The sequence below is a fragment of the Elephantulus edwardii genome, unplaced genomic scaffold (genome assembly GCF_000299155.1).
Source record: "Elephantulus edwardii isolate Elephantulus edwardi_28Jun2011 unplaced genomic scaffold, EleEdw1.0 scaffold00075, whole genome shotgun sequence".
Taxonomy (NCBI): Eukaryota; Metazoa; Chordata; class Mammalia; order Macroscelidea; family Macroscelididae; genus Elephantulus; species Elephantulus edwardii.
Genome location: NW_006399825.1, coordinates 15219745 through 15235754, shown reverse-complemented (window position 1 = coordinate 15235754; position 16010 = coordinate 15219745). Strand labels below are relative to the sequence as shown.

The 16010-nt window shown below is 42.5% G+C and overlaps 1 pseudogene; it reads right to left on the bottom strand.

Moving 5' to 3' along the window:
• Window positions 1-561: 561 nt before the first annotated feature.
• On the bottom strand, window positions 562-15789 carry LOC102870688 (annotated as a pseudogene).
• Window positions 15790-16010: the final 221 nt, after the last annotated feature.

Genomic DNA, 16010 nt, shown 5'->3' with positions numbered 1-16010 from the left:
TCATGTGGAGTGCCTAAATGGGGATTCAAAGAGTTAGTGTTACGTAGTGTCACTTTCAACACATTCTGTTGATCAAAGCTGTCACGAGCCTACCTAGATTCACGAGAAAGGCACCTTAGGACCCTTGTACTCCCTCTGTGTGGGGGGGGGGGCGATAAGGTCATGTGATGTAAGAATATGAGAGATATGACAAACTGTTGCAGTCACCTTTGGAAAATAAAATCTGCAATGAAGAGGAAGAGTATGCCAGGTTGAAAAAGAAAAAAAGTAAAACAAACAATCTAATGAGAAAAGCAGGTATATGAGCAACTAACCACCATACAGTGAAGCAAATGATGAGATAAGGGGGTTTTTTCTCTCTCTCTTTTTTTTTTTTTTGCCAGTCCTATGTCTTTATTAAAGAGAGTTAGAAGTAGACCAGACCCAGCAGCCAGGAAGGCGCGGTGGGACCAGGCCTTGGGGATTCAAGAATACACTGATGGCCTTGGAGGGGCCAACGAGGCCAGGTGCTGGCAGCGGCTGAGAAGGTCTCCTAGGTTGAGCTTTCAGGCACTGAGGCTGTCAGCTGGTTGTCAGGCTGGGTTGGACTGGCCCGGATCTCCCTGAAAACACTGCTGTCTTGTCTACCTGGATCAACCACTGGTCCTGAAGCCTTTCATGGCCACCTCATTGACCTCATCATCAGATGATTCGTTGTAGTCATTCAGCTCATCCACATCCCACATGTCCTCATCGTCATCCAAGTCTTCCTCACTATCTTCGTCATCTTGCCCCTCTTCGGCGTCATAGTGCTTCTGAGGCCGCTTGCCCATAGGGCCCGGGTTGTTGTCTTCTTCTGCTGCGATGCTCTGGAGCCAAGCTGGATGCTGCTGCTCCTGTAGCAGCTCTGCCTCCTCTGCACGGGTTCAGTCCAGATTATACCCGAGTGTCTCAGGCACATGGGGAAGACTGAGGGAAACAAAGTAGACACGGCTCCTCAATGCGCCTGTGGGCAGCAGTCTGCTGCGATCCAGAAGCACTTCTTGAGGTATTCTTTCCTTTCAAATGCAGCCATACATTTCTTCCTTTCTCCTTCTATAACAGTCATCAGGAAGCTCTGGAGGTCTAGTGATAAAGAGTTGTGTTATCAACCCAAAGACGTACAGTTTGAATCCACCAGCTGCTCGGAGTGAAAATGAAGGGCAAACTCCTTCCACGCAAATGTGCTGGAGAGTCAGCAATGAGTCGGTTCAGATTCCTCCACACACAGCAATAAGTAACAGTCCTCATGTTTAAATTTATCATTCACGCCTTTGCCTGATCCTCAGTGTTAAATCTTAATCTGCTTGAAATGTATTCAGTAGTTTCAATTTCCTGTGCTAGAACGGAGAGATCACCTAGTCCACATGCAGCCTTTCAGACACCACAGGGTATCTCACCTGAGCTCCTGGGTTGAGCTACCGCCTCCTCTGAGATTTCCCAATGCCCTACTTTGTTGTATTTGTTTTGCTTTTTTTTTTTTTTGTAAGCCCCTATCTTCTCACTGTTGTAAGGGTCTGGGTTCTAACTCAGCTACAACCGAAAGGCTGGCTGCAGAGATCTGAAGGTGTTCTTTCTGGTTCAACCCCTGCTAAGATTTGCCTTTCTATCCCAGATAGGCTGAATCAAAATTTGCATTTTCACAAGATCCCTACATAAGAACCACCCTGGGATCTTGTGAAAATGTAAACTCTGCTTCAGTATATGGACGGTGGGGTGCTGGTGGCTTAGTGGCAAGGAGTTCCACTGCTTACCCAAGGTACTTAACAAGCTGGCAATACCAACTCTCAGCAGAGCATTGAATAAGACTGACTGACCCATTGTGAAGCCCTGGTTAGCAGACTGTACTCCTGGCTCCAGTGTTCGGTTCACAACTGATATAGAATCACGGTTGCTTGAACTGAAACTGCTTCTGCCTGAATATCTACAGGTTCTGAAACTAGCTGAAGGGACGCTGCAACGTCCGAAGATCAAACTGGCTCCACTCTCACACCATGTACTAGACAAACCCAGAGTCCTTGGCTCTCACACACCTTAACCCAAACCCACCAGTGGCCACACTAGAATGGAAGATATGATCTGGTCCTCAGGAAATAGATACCAGAGGACAATCAGGATCTTGCTTATCTCAGGATTTACCATCTGGTGGCTCTCAGGGCCTTATAAACAATGATTGTTGCTGCTAGGCCCATATGCAGGTAAATTTTAATGTTTGTGAGCACAGGCTGTAGAGTCAGGAAAATGCAGGTTCAAAGGTATGTAACTGTGGGCAAATTATTAACTCCTCTGGCAATCAGTTTCTTTATCTGTAAAGTAGAGATAATAATAGCAACTTTAACAGAATTCTTAAGGGTAAAATAGGTTCAGACTTAAATCCATTGCTATCAAGACACAACCAACTCATAGCTGACCCTCCAGGGAGTTTTGTTGTTGTTGTTGTTAGGTGACTTTGACTCAAGTAGGACTCATAGTGACCCTGTGAGCAACACATCTGAACCCTGCTCTATCCAGTATCATCCTCACCATCTGATACACTGGAACCCGCTGAGGGAGTCACTGAGTCAATCCAGCTCATTGAGGGTCTTCTTCTCTTTCCCTGACCCTCTACCTTTTCAAGCATAATGCCCTTTCCCAAGGACTGGACCCTCCTAATCACATGCCAAACGTATGTGACAAGAAACTTTGTCACCCTCACCTCCAAGGAGCGCCTTGGTAGCACTTTCTCCAAAACATACTTGTTTGTTCCCTTAACAGTGCATAGGATATTCAGTACTCTTCTCCAATACCACAAGCCAAATGAATTTATTCTTCTACCATTCTTATTCATTGTCCAACTTTCAGATGATTAGCAAGTAATTGAAAAGATCATTCTTTTAATCAGGTGCACCTTGGTGTTTAAACTGACATCATTGCTCTTTGGAACATGTGTCATGCTCAATGAAACATGTGTCTGATCTCTTGATGTCCGATACCAAGGGAGCTGATTGCGGATCCAAGCAAAATAAGATTGCTGACAATTTTAGTCTTTTCTCCCTGTATCATGATGTTGTCTATTGGCCCAGTGGTGAGGACATTTGTTTTCTTGATGTTGAGATGTAATCCACACTGAAGACTGTGGTTGTTGATCTTCTGCAGCAAGTATTCCAAGTCCTCTTCACTTTCAGCAAGCAAAGTTGTGTCCTTTGTATAATACAGGTTATGGATGAGTCTTTCTCTAATCCTGATGCCACCCACATTCTTATACATATAGTCCAGCTTCTCAAATCATTCGCTCAGCATATAGTTTTAACAAGTATGGAGAAAGGATACAGCCCTAACATACCCCTTTCTTGATTTTAAATGATGTGGTGTTCCCTTACGTGTTTTTGTTCATGATCCATCCACTTTCCCCCTATTCATCCCTCAACACCCTATGTCAGTTTTATTTTATAATAGTATTATGCAGTATTTGCCCTTTTGTGACTGAGATAGCTCATTCAGCGTAATGTCTTCTAGGCTTATCTACATTGTGTAGTGTTTTACAAGTTCATTCTTTTTCAATGCTGCATAATATTCTGTTGTGTGAGAGTACCGCAGTTTTTCTATTCATTCATTTGCTGATGGGCAATTGAGCTACTTCCATCACTTCGCTATCATAAATAATACAGCAATAAACGTGGGTGCGCATATATCTGTTTGGGTGGCAGTTCTGGTTTCTCTAGGGTACACTTCCAGTAGTGGGATTGCTGGATCAAATGGTATTTCTATTTCCAACTTCTCCAGAAAGCACCAGACTGCCTTCCATAATGGTTGTACCATTTTACAGTCCCACCAGCAGTGATTAGGAGTTCAAATCTCTCTATGATCTCACCAGAATTTGTAGTTTGCTGCTCTGTTGTGCTTTGCTATTGTTGCTTGGGACCAATTATTAGTAATCCACCTTGATTGTATGTTTGGTCAATTTCAGGCAGTAAATATTCAACCAAAACCTCAATTTCCTCAACTTTTACTTTGCTGTGTATGTAAATCGCATGAGAGGAGATCACTTACCTTTCTCCTAAGGACCCACTGGTGGATTTGAACCATCAGACACTTTGGGGTCAGCAGCACAGCTTACTACAGACTAGGCTAAAATGTTTACTGTAGTGACAGTACATAGAATGTCCTGAATCTGACGGTGTTCATGTCATCCCAGTCATCATTGCTTTTAATACATTTCATCACAGTTCTGTTGCTTTACTTAATTTTTCCTTCAGCCTAAAAAGACTCAGATGCAATTTCAGGGAGTTCCCAGGTTTCACATGTCCATATTGAGGACAACTTGTTTTTGCCTTAATGTCACATAAGCTTGCCCTACCTTTGAAATGGTTAGACTAGCCCCTACCCTAAAATAATTCTTCATCGTAATCATTTTTACTGGCTGCGTGTGCAGATTATAAATCATCAGAAAGTGTTCTAGTGTTCCTTTGCACTAAAACTCATTGCTGCCAAGTCAGAACTGACTCAGAGTTGGCCCCCCATTGGGGTGCGAGGGTGGTAAACAACAGGGCAGAGATTGTCCATCTTTCTCCTGCAGAGTAGCTGGTGGGTTCGAACTGCCAAAGAGGTGCAATCTTTGGGCTAATAGCTCAACTCCCTACAAAGTAGGCCACCAAAACTCTCTGAATTAAACAGAACATACCAAGGGAAAAGTCACCCAGATTTTTTAAGTAACTAAACACTTTTGAGGGACTGAGTTACTGGACTATATAGTCTTTGGGAACATCTAGACCAATTGTTGTTGTTGTTGTTATGTGCCGTCTAGTCGTTTGCGACTCATAGTGACCTTATGTACAACAGCCCTAAACCCTGCTCTATCCTGTGCCAATCGCATTGCCTCTGACACACCCATCCCGATTACCCCAGTCACTGAACCAATCCACCTCATACAGGGTCTTTCCCCTGCACTGTCCCTCTACTCTACCCAGCATGATGTCCCTCTCCAAAGACCTGTCTCTCCTTGCAACATGTCCAAAGTATGTCAGACAAAGCCCCAGAATCTTTGCCTCCAAGGAGTAGCCTGGTTTAATCCTCTCCAAGATGAATCTGTTTGTTTTCTTGGCAGTCCATGGTACATTCAGTACTCTTCTCCAGCACCACAGCTCAAAGGCGTCAATTCTCCTTCTATCCTCCCTAGTCATTGTCCAGCTCTCTGATGCATAACAAGTGATTGTAAAGACCATGGCCTGTATCAGGCGCACCTTCGTCTCCAAAGAGACACCATTTTAGCATATCAAAATCTAGTAAGGCAACTTTCCCCATCTTACTCTGTCAGTACTGACTAAGGTTTTGTGATTGATCATCTAAGATACAGATTGGTCTCCTTCCATCTGGAACAAAGAATGAAAAAAATAAAAGATTTAAGGAAACAATTAGTTCAAGTGACCGATGGACCACATGAACTGCAGCCTCCGGTAGCCTTAGACCAGAAATAGATGGTACCAGATTATCACTATTGACCACTATGATAACAATCACAATAGAAGGTTCTGGATACGGTGGAAGAAAAATGTAGAACAAAATTTAAAATCATTTAAAGGCCAGCCTCACTGGTCTGATAGAGATGGGCCTCTGTGGTATCCTAGATTTATGGTTCAAAATGGCTTTCCTAACCTTTGACTTTTACTTTCACCAAATGAATGGCAAACATGAAACAGGGCTTGTATAAAGTAATCATTATAAGATTGGCCAGTTTTTCCCATACAAATTGAATTGAGCAGCTTTTGCAGCAAAGGTGGAACTCACACTAGCAGCACAGAAGAGGAAGCAAAGTGCAGTGTGTATCCTCCGGGGCTGGAGATTCCTGTGCCAGAGACCTACACGAGAATTTCAGCAGCCTAAGTGGAGAACCGGGGACTGAAATGAGACAGAACTGACTAGAAACTGCTGCCCCATGGTGCCAGAGCCAGGGGTCTTCTCCTAAGCTTGCCAGAGACTAAGGGAAGATGCCATAATTGGCAGGACTAAGGGAGCTTTGTAACACTGGCCTAGGCCATGAGGCTGAATTCAAGGGACCTACAATCACATTTAGGAAGATGTCTTGATTGAAGAATTATATCATAATCATTGTAACCTGTTAACTTCCCTTATTAACCCTAAAACTTTGAGTATGGTTCTGTGAGATCTGTGTGGTCACTAGATCAGATTTTGGACCCTGTAATGGAGCAAATCATTCAAGACACTGGACTATACAAACATGCCTGTGACATCGAGATTGGAAGATGATTCATCAACCAATTTATTATGTGGATGACATAACCTTTCAGAAAATAAAAATAATTGAAGCACTTCCTACAGAAGATTAAAGACTATAGACTTCAATATTCGTTACTAGTTAACATGAAGAAGACAAAAATCCTCACCCCTGGACCAACAGGCAACATCATGGTAAATGGAGAAAAGATTGACATTGCTAACGATTACATTTTATTTGGATGCATGATCAATACCCACAGTAGAAGCAGTCAAGAAACCAAAAGATGAAATAATTTTTCTTTTACTTTTCAAAGAGAAGAGAGAACTGGGGGGAAGGTTGGGCAGGGAGAAAAGTGCAACAATGAATGAATGGAAATCCAAAGTCTCCGTAAACTTTCATTAAAATTAATTTAATAAAAAGGAAAAAAAGGAGCCAAAAGACACATTGTATTGTGGAAGTCTACTGTCAGGCACCTCTCCAAATTCTAAAACTCAAGGCTATCAGTTTAAAGATGAAGATGTGCCTGATTCAAGCTGTGGTATTTTCAATTGTTTCCTATGCATTTGGAAGTTGGACAATGAGTAGGGATGACAGAAGGAGACTTGAGGTCTTTGACTTATGTCGTTGATGAAGAGTATTGAATATCCATCAACTGCCAAAAGAGCAAACAACTCTGTCTTGAAGGAAGGGTAGCCAGAGGCATGAATGATGGAACTTCATCTCACTTATTTTGATCATATTTTTAGGAGGAACCCGTCCTTGGAGAGAGACAGCACCTTGGGAAAGTTAGAGGGTCAGCAGAAGAGAGGAAGGCCCTCAGTAACGTGGACAATGACTGCCACAATGGCTTGAGCATGACAGAGCTCATGAGGATGATGTTGGGACAGGACAAAGTTCAGACCTGTTGTCCATAGGGTCACTCAGTGGCACTTCACAACAGTAGAGAAGCACAGCTGTCATTGGGTTTACTAGAAATAAGGTGAAGGCATAGAGGGCCTGTCTGATGACCTCTACTTGATAGACTGACACAGTGACATTAGCAATGGAATTAAGAGTGTCAGAGGTAAGGAGGTTGGCTCAGGCTAAGACAAGGTTCAGAGCTGTTGTTCATAGTGTCTCTATGAGCTGTAGTCAACTTGATGGTACATAACAACAACTAATGTGACAAGTGTACAGTGAATAAGGAATACTGAAAACTTGATAGCTTTTAACTGTAGTGTTGATTAAGCATATTTAATACACCATGAAATGCCAGAAGAAGGAGAAAATCTTAGAGGTCTAGCAAGAATGCTCCTTAGATGTCAGATGGACATAAATCTCAAGGGATCCATCCATGAAGAAGTGCATCATGCTTGAGTAAGTGTGAAAAGGGGGAAGGCCCTCAATGAGATAGCTTGACAATTGTTGTTGTTGTATACCATGGAGTCAGAACAGTCCGATAGCTGACCCTCCAGTGGCAGCTACTTTCAGAGGCAATTAATTGAATAAGGGGAGATTGCCCATTTTTCTCTAGTGGATCAGCTGGTAAATTCGAACCGCATGCCTTTGGGATTGCAGAGCAGCTTCCTACCACTCAGCCACTGCAACACTGTGCAAAGATGTAGCCACAGTGTGTGATTCTCTTGTACATGGGGTTGTTTTGCATTGGGACCAAGTTAATGGCACCAAACAACAATTAATGTTAGTCTTGACCTTGACTGAAAATTACAACCACCTGGACATTTTTTTTGTTTTCCCTTTTTTAATTTTTATTGATTTTAATAATCATTTACAGATTTTGGATTTCCATTCATTCATTGCTGTACTTTTCTCCCTGCACCCCCCTCCAGTTCGCTCCTCTCTTTGAAAAGAAAAAAATTCCTTCACTGGTATACAATTCCCCCATACCCCCATACCGAGTACACTTCTCTCTATGCAAACTTCATTCTGGACTCTTGCCTTAATACCCAATCATATTTTAAACTGTTCTCTCCCTCATCTGTTTCAATGCAGTATACATCATTTACTTTTTCTCAGTCTCTTCCCAACCCTGATGTCAGTCCCATTCTACAGCTGCACCACTACACAGAAGCTGTCCTTTTGTGACTGAGATATTTCACTCAGAATGATGTCCTCCAGGGTCACCCATTTTGAATAATATTGCATGATTTCCTTGTTTTTCAATGCATTATAGTATTCCATTGTATGAATATACCATAGCTTCTCTATCCATTCGTTTGTTGATGGACCTGGACATTTAAAAACCAAAAACAGCAACAAAAACAAGCAAATACCCGAAAAAAACCAAAACTCCTCAAGACTATCCACCAGAGCTTCTGATTTAACAGGACCCAGGCATCAGGATTTCTTAAAGCTCCTCCAGGTGATTCTACTGTGCAGTCAAGAGCCACCGATCTATGCAGGAATGACTAGTTGTGTCGTTATCTGTAGGAGTAAAAGAGAGATGCTTTTACTTTTTTTATAATCACTACCCTATTGAGGAGGGAAGGGGACTAAAGATTGTGGTTGAATTATTCCGCTTAGAATGTGAGAAAGACATTTCCATTAGAAACCTGGCTCAGTGACTCAGAGTGGTATTAATCCTTTAGTTGATGTCTTGATTTCTTGTCTAGAAGTAACTAATATGATGGGAGGAGCATGATCACAGATGCTTTGTTGTTTCTGTTGTTGTTGGGTATCATCAAATCGAGTAGGACTCATAGCAACCCAATGGACAACAGACTTGAACCCTGTCCTAAACTGTGCCATCCTCACAATCTCTGATACACTCAAACCAATTGCTGCAGTCCTTGTGGCACAGTGGATCCTGGTTGAAAGTCTTCAATTCCTTCATGGTCATTCCACACATCCAAGCATGATGTCCCTCACCAAGGAATAAACTCACCTAGCAACATACCAAAGAATGTGGGATGATGCTTCATCATGTTTGCCTGCAAGAAGTACGCTAGCTGCACCTTCTCCAAGATACATCTGTCTGTTCTTTTGAAAGTTCATAGGATTTTCCACATTCTCTATCACCACAATTGAAAGGCATCATCTCTTCTGTCATTGTATTCTTTGTCCCATTCTCAGATGTGTAGCAAGTGACTGAAAAGATCATGGCCTGAATAAGGCATACCTTAGTCCTCAAACTGACATCATTACTCCTTCATAATTTAGAGAGGTCCCTGACTACAGACTTTTCCAGGGAAAAATGTTTCCTAATCTCCTGACTACTGGTACCAAGTGTATTGAGTGTGGAACCAAGAAAGATGAAATCGTTGACAGTCTCAATCTTTTCTCCATCTATCATGATGTTGCCTATCAGTCCAGTGGTAAGGATCTTTGTTTTATGGACATTAAGATGCAATCCGTGTTGCAGGCTGCAGTGTTTGATCTTCTGCACCAAGTGCTTCAAGTCCTCTTCACTTTCATCAAGTAACGTTGTGTCATCTGCATACCGAAGGTTGTTGATGAGTCTTCCTACAAACCTGATGCCACATTCTTCTTCATAGAGTCCATCTTCTTGAATACTTTGCTCAGCGTACAAACTCAATAGATGTGGAGAAAGAATGCAACTCTGATGCACACCTTTCCTGATGTGAAACCGTGTAGTGCTCCCTTACTCTAATCGCTTAAGGTAAGGAACCAGCCTGGAAATAGCATGCAAGGCAATCAGGATGGTGTGCGGGCTGTTAGTGTGTGCACATGCACATACATACACGTGTATACACACACACACACACACACACAGAGGAAATGGTTTCTGAGGTCAGGTGGATGCACTCTGATCCGGATAAGTGAAATGATCTCGGTTTTTGGTGTTAAATTTAGCTAATATCTAAGTGCCAGAGATAGCTGGTGACAGCTGGGAGAGCGCTCTGAAATAAAGCACTGTTGTTGTTTTTAGGTGCTGTTGAGTTCGTTCCAACTTACTATGACTCTATGTTTAACAGAAGGAAACTCTGCCTGGTCTTGCGTCATTGTTATAACAGCAGGTATGGCTGAGCCCGTTGCTGTTGCCATTCTATCAGTCTAGCTCTCTGCACGTTTAGCTCTTTTAGCTGGCCCTTTGTTTTATCACCCATGATGCCCTCCTTCTCTAGGGATTAAGAGGGGGGTTTTATGCATTTAAAAAATTGTTTACTTTTTTCTATAACTAAAGTAATATAAAAAAACTCAGGGCAATAAAAAAAATATGATGAACAAGAAAGAAAATTGGCTCTAATTCTTAAGCCTTTTAGAGACTCCTTAGAGACAAGGATGGTGAGACTTCATCTCATATACTTTGGTGGTGGCAGGGAAGAGAACTGAATATCCCACGGACTGACAAAAGAACAAACAAGTCCATCTTAGAGGAAGTGCAACCAGGGGGCTCGTTAGAGGAAGAGATGGTGAAATTTCATCGTACATATGTGGGACATGCTGTCAGGATGGGCCAGTCTTTGGGAAGAGACATCGTACTCAGAAAGGTGAAAGGGGTCAGTAAAAGAAAAGTAGACTTTTAGATAGATGGACTGACACAGTGACTGTAAAAGTAGGTTCAAATATCTCAGAGGGCATGAGGATGGTGCAAGATAGGACAGGTTCAGATCTGTTATTCACTGGGTCACTGAAACGTGCTCAACTTGATGACACCTAACATACACACTTTTGGAGCCTGGGAGGCATAGTATGTAGCATGTAAGACCACTGTCCATAAAGTTGAGGTTTGAATTCACCAGTCACTTTTCAGGCAGAAAAATGAGTAATCTTTTTTATTTTTGAAATCCAAAAAAGTGCATCTGACTCAACTCGATGACAATGGATTTTTTTTTTAAATATAGACTTACTTAAGACCGAACTTGATCTAAAATGATATACCATATTAATTCATTTATTACTCACTGTAACTCTAAAACGTTTCATTTCTTTCTCTGAGGAAGACTTGAAACATTTGCTGCAGAAGATTAAGGACTACAGTCTTCAATATGGATTGCATCTGAACATCAAGAAAATAAAAATCCTCACCACCAGGCCAACAAAGGCGGCATCATGACAGATGGAAAAAAAAAATGAAATTGTTAACAATTTCATCTTGCTGAGATCTACAATGAGCACCCTTGGTATCAGCAATCAGGAAATCAAAAGACGAGTTGTAGCAGTAAAATCTGCTGTCAGTGACCTCTCCAGAGTGCTAAAGAACAATGAGGTCAATCTAGAGACTAAGGCGTGCCTGATCCAAGCCATGGAATTCTCATTGAAACTTGTCCCTAATGGGATTTGAAATACTAGTGACATAGCAAGCTACAAGGATCACAGCAGCATGCAAGCCACCAAAGCGCTTCACACTAACAGGGAATGGGAAATATGCAGTGTGAAAAACAATGTATATTGACTTTATAAGTAAACCAGGAAAAATAAATTAAAAAAAAATAAGAAGAAAAAAAATCAAACAAACATGGAGCAGTGGATAAAGAAGACAGAAAGAAAACTGACGTCTCTGAATTGTGCTGTTGAAAGAGTATTGAATAAAAAATAAATAAGTCTGTGTGGGGAGAAGTGCAACCAGATCCCTCCTGAGAGGCAAGGATGGTGAGTGAGACTTCACCTCACATACTTTGGGTACTTTATGAGGAGGTCATTAGAAAGTCACAGGTAGTTTCTAGAAAAGGTCACCACGCTTGGCAGAAACAATGAGAGGAAGACCCTCAACAAGGTAGCCTGACATAAACAACTGCAACAGTGGGTTTAAGTGTGTTGGAGACTGAGGATGGCGCAGGCCTCTGCAAGGTCACAATCTGGCACACACCATCGGGTGCGAGCTGATTCCATGACACCCCGTAAAATCAAGTCTGCGTCCTTGTCAGTTGTAACCGAGTCAATTGTAAATCATGGAGACTGCACATGTGTGCGCAGTCCAAGTGCTGCCTACAGTTTTCAGGGCTGTGACATGTTGGAAGCAGATCTCCAGACTTATTTTCTGATGGGTTCTTCAGAGCAAACAATTACTTAACCTGACCCTTCTACCCACAGTTTGTGTGACTCCCACAGAACAGTTGGGTGAGGTTATGCAAATAAAGTGCTTGTTGCCCACCAAGGGGATTAAACAACTAGTTAACAACACAAATTAGGCAACTAGAACCAACATCAGGAGGGTGGTCACTTTTGCCATCCTGCTGGGCTTAAAATGAGCCATCTCATGGGCAGGAAGGGAGACCTCATTACAAGCTAGGAGGTGCATTAGTCCCTTACACCTGGGATCTCTGTCCTGAGAACTTCCTAGACCTAGGAGACACAGAGAGAGAGAGAGAGAAAGAGAGAGGTTGAAAAATAGTTGTAACAACAGAGAGAGAGAAAGTGACAGTGATCACACTGATAAGAGAAATAGTGACAGCAGAAGTTGCTGAAGCTGAAGCCTCACAAGACTATGTGTGGGGCTTCTCCACTCACGGAGTAACAAAGCTGAGCATTTTTGGAGAGAAGCCTTTCTGCCAGAGAGGGGGAGTGGAATGCCTCTGCGCATTTATCATGGTGCAGCTAAAGAGCTTTGCACCTGCCTGAGGAAGACAGAGGCTGGGGAAAGGGGGGTCAAGGGAGAAAGAGAGAGAGGTCAAGGATGAGAGAGAAGGAGAGGAGAGGAGAGGAGAGGGGAGGGGAGGGGAGGGGAGGGGAGGGGAGAGAAGGGCTGAAAAGGCTGTACTGATATACTAAAAAACCCAAAACAAGTATATCCTGCTTCATTCCTGATCCTCAGTTGTAACCTGAAGGTTTCTAATAAACCCCATAGTTGTCAGAGTTCTATGTGATTATTACAATGAATTCTGGAGCCTTAGGAGAGGAGTAGGGCGTGCTGAGGAAAGAATGGTTGGTGTCAGAACTGGTAAAAAGGTTTCAAGGAGGAGGAATGCCCAACCTCATCCTCATAGGAATCAGTCTTAGGCTGTTGATGTTGATTCTCCTTTCTTTTCTTATTGTCAAAGGAGTTCAGACACCCTCAACACACCTTTCCTTCAGGTTCGAACTACCAACCCTTCAGCTAGTAGTTGGGGGTTTAACTACATACTCAAAGACCTTACAACTCTATGAATTGTTTATAAGTCCTTCTGTCAGATAAGGAAAGAGGGCCCAGAGCAGTGACTTGCTTAAAGTTGTACAACTGTTAAGGACCCAGGATTTGAACTCATACTACATTCAGTGTGATATGATCAACTGCTCAGAAAGTTAGCTGCATTCAAGCATTCAATGCCAGAGTGTTGGGGAAGTTAAAGACATTAATCTCAATTGTCATACATTTATTTCTCTCACAAAAGCTTACTGAGGACTATCTATGTGTATATCCTGTATCACACTTCCTTATCAATATTGAAGAAGGCTACCTACCCATTCATTCCAAAAGTCTTGACCTCACAAGTATTTCAATGGAGTAACATATTTTGTCAACATTAGTCTAGAATGAATAAAAATACTACAACTATACTAAAACTTCTGGAATTTCACACACTTAGTAGATGGATCATGAAGTCAGAGCAGACTCACAGCTGATCCTCCAGCAGCTTTCTAGACCAGCTGGTGGATTTGAACCGTATACCTTTGAGGAGACAGCACTGTTCTTTACCACTAGGCCACCAGAGCTCCCCAGAGAAAGGGTCGATGAGGGAATGATGAGCAATGCCTGTCAATATCCTAGGTGCTTCATTATTGGATCTTAATAAAGATTTTCTAATTTGTTGAATGAAAAAATATTTAGGAGAAAGGTTTTTATTTCCATCTATTCTAAATAAATAACTGTAAGCAAGCCATTATGATGCCAGTTCGCTCATCTAGAAAATATGGATGATAACAGTGCCTACCTCATCAGACTGGTGGGAACAGAATGAGGTAATGCATATAAACCAACCTAGCACCTTGCCCATATATGGGAAACAGTCTATTTTAAAATACTTTTTGAAGACATTGTTGTTGTTGTTATGTCTCCTGAATTGAAGAAGTAATATATGTGAAAAAAAAAAATTCAATGGGAACCCAAAGCTGTACAATGGGCAAGAATTCTCCTTTGACCAAGCTTTCTGTGACTGCATTATTATCATATCCCCAAGCAATGCTAACATGTTACAATCAGTGGAGAAGAGGGAAGGCTTACAAACCTGTAGATAACATCATTTGATTCAGAACCAAGTGAAATAACACAACTCTTCTGGCTAGATTCCAGTGTGAGTGATTAACATTCTCCAACTTCAAATAATTTTTATTATTAGCCAACATTTGTCCATCCCCAATAATACCCACGTTGCACAAAGGGCACCGAATGAGACAGTCGTCTCTTGGCATGTCCACAGCGTGCACATACTTTCCACTGGAGGTTTCTCTTTCTTTTTGACTGCTCTAACAAAGCTCTCAACTCCCCCTGCTTTCATCCCTGGCATGGCTGCCAAGGGTTCCAGTACAAACACCTGTAGAACGTCAGTGACGGAAAGATGTCATGTACATCTGTAACATTTTTATTAATAGTTTTGATGTCTGTAAAGCAACTGGTATTTATTTCTTTTAACTTCAAGTTTAGGATTAACGCACATATTCATCATTTTCCACAGGGTTGGAGCGAGGAAACCTATTACGTACGTTAGTCTCAAGTGGGATCCAGGACGTTTAGCACTTAGCTCCAGGTCTTCCAATCTCCCCAGGGTCTCATGCTCATTTTTGCCTTCAGCCCAATGGAAAGGGGCGGGGGGGGGGAAGACAGGAAACAATTCAAACCGCCTTTGTATGCATGTGAATGAATTTCAAGTATGCCAAACACCTCCGTTTCCCAACCTAATTAGAACATGTAGAAAATAAGTGTTTAGTACATCTTTAAAATCTTTTATTTTGTTTTATCATTCTTGTGTGTGTACCGTCAAATCAGATCTGACTGGTACAGGAGGAGAGTGTCCCTCCTTCTCCAGCAGAGAATCTGGTGGATTCAAACCATGTACCTCTGAAATTGCAGTGCAGCTTCTTGCCACTAGGCCACCAGAGCTTGCCCTTTTTTTTTTTTTTAGATGTTTAGTACACCTTAAGGGTCGAGTGCTAGGGTTCATCTAACAGAGCCTCCTTCTGTCCTTGCAGTCGGTGCGCCAGGCAACTCTTCCACATGCCTAGCTGCCCCATGCGCACCTTGGGCCTGCATCCCTGCAATATCACTTCTTTGAGGACAACTTGAAAACTGTTAAGGTTTTCAACCTCACCATGTAAAAGCGACTCTTTCAAAGCCAAAAAGAAAAATCACTGCAAGAGTTTGTTAGGAAATGAAAAAAAAAAAAATTACTGAGATTGTGGTTTGAATAGCGGGTTTGCAACTGAGGCTGATACTCTAAGACAGCTGTGAACAAGACAGGCAAGGTAGTGGCTGACTTGGGGACAATGCTTGCTCGTTCGCCTACATAAGTTTTTAAGCCTCAGCTTCACCTGTAACAAGTACCTGTCTCATAGGACTGCGTAAGGATGAGAGCTTCTCCATTGAGATGGAAACTATTATCTCGCCGGCTGGCACACCTGTGCTCTTTCTTCTCGGGACGTGAGATGCTCTGATACAAGGACGGAGAGGAGACAGGTGCCATGGCTAAGGAAGATGCTTTGGAGAGTTCCTATAAGTCAACGCCGCTTTCTGTACGGTGGTGGTGGTGGTGGTGGTAATCTGCTAGAAGCCAGAACTCCGAAAGCGAGGAACACAGCCGCAGAGGACTGTAGGGGGAATTCTGGCGCGGCTTTCCCGCCCGGGTTGCCCCGGCGGCCAAATTAGCATTCGCCCCGCCTCCAGCCTGCGATTGGCGGCCACTCC